The sequence below is a fragment of the Amia ocellicauda genome, chromosome 13, assembly GCF_036373705.1.
Source record: "Amia ocellicauda isolate fAmiCal2 chromosome 13, fAmiCal2.hap1, whole genome shotgun sequence".
In the NCBI taxonomy this organism is placed as follows: domain Eukaryota; kingdom Metazoa; phylum Chordata; class Actinopteri; order Amiiformes; family Amiidae; genus Amia; species Amia ocellicauda.
In genome coordinates this window covers 30146391-30152390 of record NC_089862.1, presented here as the reverse complement: position 1 = coordinate 30152390, position 6000 = coordinate 30146391, and positions in this window count along the sequence as shown.

The window sequence follows — 6000 nt, the reverse complement described above, 5'->3', positions numbered from 1 at the left end:
TCGTATGATATCTTTGGCAAATCGGCACTGCTGTAATTACATTCAAATATTATGACACAAAAAAGCAACACACGGCACTAAGAAAGAACACCAAGAGATTTTTTTTACTACTAGAAAATTGAATAGAAAACATACACATTTTTAAAGAAGCATTTCTTTTGTGGAGTCTTTTTTTTGTTCCGTCTCCATCCTTTTGAAGGCATTTCGTTTTTTAGTTTTTTTTTTATGTTTTATCTTTTTTATTTTTGTATTTTTTTTTTACAAGTTAAGCTTTAAAACAGGCATCTCAGACTTTGGTGGATGCTATAGATATGTATTTTTTAATTTTTTATTCATTTTTTTGATGTCGACAAGTTCATCGGTACAAATCAGCTTGCGTCATCACAGCATTTTTACTAAAACCTTGTTGGATAAAAAATACACTTTCAACACCTCTATTAAGAAGAAGCCATGGAAATAGTAATCCCAAGATGTACAAAAAGGCCACTATAAGGTGAAAACCAGGACATCGTTTTGGAAATCCTCAGCAAAGGCCAAACCCCATTATGATAAACCCATTGAAGCAAGGGCTCTTGATTTGAACACTGTTGAAGAGCCTTGCTGTTGAAACCACTGAAACCAACAAACTTAAATAGACTTAAAAGTGACAAAACTAAAAAATTATAACCCTAGCAGGGCCACAGAATTTCAAGCCAAACGAACAACGGCCTTGCATAGCTCGTCATTAGGGTAACCATGGAATGAACTTCACGTGCCCAATGGGTGTGTAGAAATGAAGAAGGTCCAACCAATCAGATTGTGACTGTATGAGACCAAGATGGGCACAGTTCATTGCACCTAATAGGCCGACAAAGAACCTTGCCATTTGTTTGTGATTCATCCATTTTGATTTCCTCATTACAAATTCACTCCCCAGCCATTGAAGACACCAAAAACATACCAACACTCAGAAATGATTTAAGTTGATGTCTGGTAAAGGGTAAAGATTTTATTCTGATTTAATATAATCCAATCCTTTTTTTTGGTGGCATCCTGCATATGAGATTACTCCAATCTTCTAACATTTGAAAGAAAAGGAAACGCAAGACGTAGTGATTGTACCCCTCAAAGAAAGCTTTTTTACTGCTAAAGCGCTTAACATATTTATAATGATTCCTCAGATCCACGTCACATACTGACTCAGGCAGTGGCGTATGTTTTGAATGCAGCCTTCCAATTTAATTTCCTTTCTGTAGGATTCCTGTTTCACAAAGTATATGAACACATTTGGGTGTCACCTACAGTTCTCACACCTGTCTGTTTAAAGGGAGTGTATGTTATTTCTCTTTCTAATAAGGTAAGAAAATGTATGTTATCCTTCACTGTCTTCCTCGTCCTATGCCTCAGCAGGATGGAAGCAAGCCTGTTCTGCAGCTTTCCAACCATCTTCCTATTAGAGAATCTTACTCCCAAGCTAGTTTCACCTGCCTTGAATTTTAACCTCTTTAGCTCAAATAAAGAAACCTTCCTTTCCTTTTCATTTTTCTTGTTTTGTTCCAAATTGAATTTCCCAGAGAAAGCATGCTTTCATACGTCGCCTGATCGGCTCCTCAGTGTGCTGACTTGCCAGATATTCATAATCCTAATCATAGGGTGACAACACTTTCTGTTGGGAAAAAGAGGAGACCAGCAGATTCTGAGATTAGCCGCAGAACAAGACTTGATGGCACTTCAAATTCAATCTCCCTGGGGGTCAGTTTTGAAATCCAGTGTAAGTCAAATGGAGAATAAGTCTGATGGTCTCAAATAAGGCCTGACAAAACCCATCTATTATTGGTCACCTCCACTTCCCCTTATGCAAGCTGCCATGCAAAGAAAAGGGCCAGGACAGGGTGGACAAAGCTAGACACGAAGACTGAATCCCCCCTCCAGCCCCTGGGTCAGTCCCTCCAGGCCAGGTTTAAGGCACATTGGCGGGGCAATGTTTGGGAAGATCGTGTTGCCTTTGCTGTACCACATCTATGGACAGAAGAGGACTTCAGTCTCCGACTCCACTATATCTGGCACATTTAAGAAAAATAAAATAAAAGTTATTTAGATACACATGCAGGGGCCTGTCTGCTATTAGATATATCTCAGTTTTCTGATTTCTGTAATTGTCTAAGGGCACTGCTAGTTCAATATTCCTTGAGGAAGTGAAGAAAATCAAAACCTTTTGGTTGTTGCTACACATGCGAATGGTTCCTCATAGAAGTAAGAATAAAGATGTTTCTGATATTAATTTAAGTCAAATGTCTGTATTTAAACAAATGGCAAGGCAACCCTCTTGACGTGTGGATGCATAAATGGCCATAACATAATAATATAATATATATATATATATATATATATATATATATATATAGTTGTTGCTGTTCTAGCTCTCAGACAGAAGTGTGTGAAAGTTTTTGTAACTGACTCGGTGCGTGTCAAACCAGCCAGGAGACAAAGTTGTAATAGAGACCAGTTCATAATAATTTAAAAGACACACTCACATATGTATGTGTGTTTGTTATAGATGAGCAAGATGTTACCTTTATCATACTACTATCATTTGAACAGAAAATATCACAATACTTTGCGTCACATGACAGGGTGCTTGAAGTCATACACCTTACTTGTCGAATGAAACACTGTGTATAACACTGCGAATACAGGACATCCACATATGCAAGCAAGGCATCCAAGTGCACTGCGTTACAGCCGGCACAGCTGAGACCCAAACACATCATCGATAGCTTCAAAGTTGCTTTAGTAAAAAAAAAAAAAAAAAAAAACTTTGTAGAGTTGTGCTATGTGACTGTTTTCTTCTCTTATGTTTTAGTGTACTGACCACGCCCCCTGCTCTTGAAGACAAGACACCGTGTGTTGACAGTAAAGATGCATTGTGGTTCACAAGCTATTATGTTACTTACAGACCTCTGTACAGTAGGTGCTTCCTTCTAGAGAAAAGGGAATCTGCTATTGCAGCCAAGTTAAGATTGCGAGAAACTGCTGTTTCTGAGTGTTTTCTTTTTTTTTAATAATTTTTTTTTTAATTTTTAGACGATGATAAAACATAATATAAACATGAATTATTTAAAAAGAATACACAGCTCACCAACCAAGGGCTTAAGAACGTTATGGACAGAAGAACACTGAAGACTTATTTCAAGCAAATGAGTTGTATGGGGATTACAGGGTATTTTATATATATATATATATATATATATATATATACATACATACATACATATGCGCACACACACACATAGATAGATAGATCGATAGATAGATAAATAGATAGGTAGATCAACTACACCAGTAATCACCAGCCATGGGAGCCTGTAAAGCCGCCACAGTAGGCCTGGTGAGCTGAAGGTTTAATATAAAGTCCTACATAATTACCAACAAAGTAGAAGTCTGTCGCTTGCTATTCCTGTAATTTAGGGTGGAGAGGTTTGTAATATTATTCCTGCCCCTGGCACCCCCCTGTAGGAACTATAGTCACATTACTGATTAATCTAGAGATTTTAAAGGCACTGTCCTTCTGTTCAGCTGGTATACCTCAATTCATAATGCCTGTCACAAAGGAGTAGGACATCGTCTCTCAGAGACCTTCGAATGTTTATATGTTTTTTTTAATTTCATAATTCCTGGTGTCTGTGGTAAATCGTGCAATATCTGTAGGTTAAGACATCAAATTGTTGAGAATGTATTTTAAAGATAGTCCACAAATAAAACAAATTAGCAGTGACTGAATATAAGTGTCGGCCTGCGGGGGGATTTTTTGCATTCTCTCATCTGGTGTAAAGCAGTTTCCCATTCTGCAAAGGAAATCAATGTCCTTTTTTTCATTGTATATCTTCATTACACAATGTTTTCCAATCCATCAATATAAACAATATGTAGGCTATAGCATCCCCTTCCAAAGTAACATCTGAAACAAACAGTGTAATGTACCTAAGAACTAAATCCTAACAGTCTTCCTGCCCGTCCACAGGAAGAAAAGCTCATATCACAAAAGATGGGATCAGCAATCCATTTGAATTTAAATGTACCCAACTTTCTCTGTCTTCTCAATGGAGTCTTTATAATCAATCTGGGGGAGATTTGCTCAGGAACCAATCGAACTGTTATTGACTCCTCATCCGTCTTTTGCACCTTTGACTGCATTGTGTGCACTGAACTAATTTCCTTGCTCTCCATCCTCATTGTTGCCCCCCATCACTCCCAAAGTTGATTAATCTCCAACTGGTAAAGAAGGCTGTGCTCTTAAACCAGCCGAGTGGTTTTCAAATATAGCCGTCGAGCCTTCAAAAAGCTTGAGTGTGTCCCTTGGAAATATCCAATGCGATCTTCAATGGCAGCAGAAGGCCAAGGGTTAACTTTCAAATGGGAAAACGAGCGCACAAGCAGCCGAAAGTGTGAGAGAAGAAGACGGGCCACAGCGACCTCAGCATGCACTTCTTAAGTAATTTTGGTGTCATCTATGTCATTAAATAAATCCTTGCAGGGGCTCTGACTGGCATGGGAGCATCATGTCAATTGGGGGCTGAACTGGAAACCAGTGACTATTCAAGGAGGCCCTCCACTGAACTCACTACGAGAATATATCCATATGCGTCATTTCTTCTTTATATTTAGATTTTATATCTTTTCTTTTCTGTTCCACGTTTAAAATATATTAATCTCTGCTCAATAAATAATTCTGCATTAGTTTCAAGACAAATAAAAGTAGGAAAATGTGATCTTACAATAATACTGACAAAATAGGCTCCTTTAAAATCATTTTGTATCTATATAAAGAGAGGCTCTGTAGGTGATGACTAATTCCCTTCACCTTTATAAAAGTATGTCTCCATAGTGCTCTTCACTCAGTGGAATGTACTTACATTGTATTAATCTGTATGTTCTTAATATATATATATATATATATATATATATATATATATATATATATACTCATTAAATACTGTTATATTATCCCAAGTTAGGGTTAAATGTGTATTGATTTTTGGGTAATGAATGATATCCATTGGTATAAAGGCTGTAATATAAAGCTACAGTACTGATGCTAATTCTTCACCGTGGTGTACAGATGGAAATATTTTCTTCCAGTTCAAAATACAGCATATTGTGATTTTCTGTGACACACCCGAGTAACGGTATACACTTTAATTCTGATTTTCCAATACAAATCTAATAAATCTAATACAAATCCGAAGGCAAATATATATCTATGATTTGGGTCAGTCAGTGAAAAAAAAAAAAGTCAAATATGAAAGAAAATTGCAGCTTTGTAATCAAATATACGTCAATTAAAACCAGAACAAATAAAAACATAGAGAATACCAGATTTAAAACCCGACTGAGTAAACCGTTTGTTGTTGTTGTTTTTTTTAAGTTGACAAAATAATTTCTCATTGGCAACAGAACTACCATGCCTACACTGTAATTCGACTGGGACTTCATATTAATGACTGTACACTACTGTACATGGCTTTCACTTGATTTGCTCTTGATTTACCACACTACGGTTTGGCTTACCAGGGTCATTTATTATTAACTGTGTTTGGAAATAACTTATTTCTCTCTGCTTCATTTGAATGCACTGTTCTGTACATAACCAGACAGGATTGGGTTTTTACCAGGCTATTACTAGGACTCCGTATGGAGTTACACACTGGGCTATGTACACACTTGGCCTGGCCTGGCTGGTCTTTTCTGACTGTCAGAGCAAGATTGTCTGCATTTATCTTCTCCTCAGCTGCTATAATCTACAATAAAATACGAAGAATTATAATAACAATATTATTTTAAAAATAAACAAAAAAATCCCCCATACAAAAAGAGGGGAGGACAATCATATTTATTGTATTCTAGAAAAAACAGACCATTCCCTCTCCCTGCCTTTACAAGATAAATAAATAAATTAAATATATGGGAATATCTACATACAAATCACACTTGATTCCTACTGAACACACAGATCAGGTTACA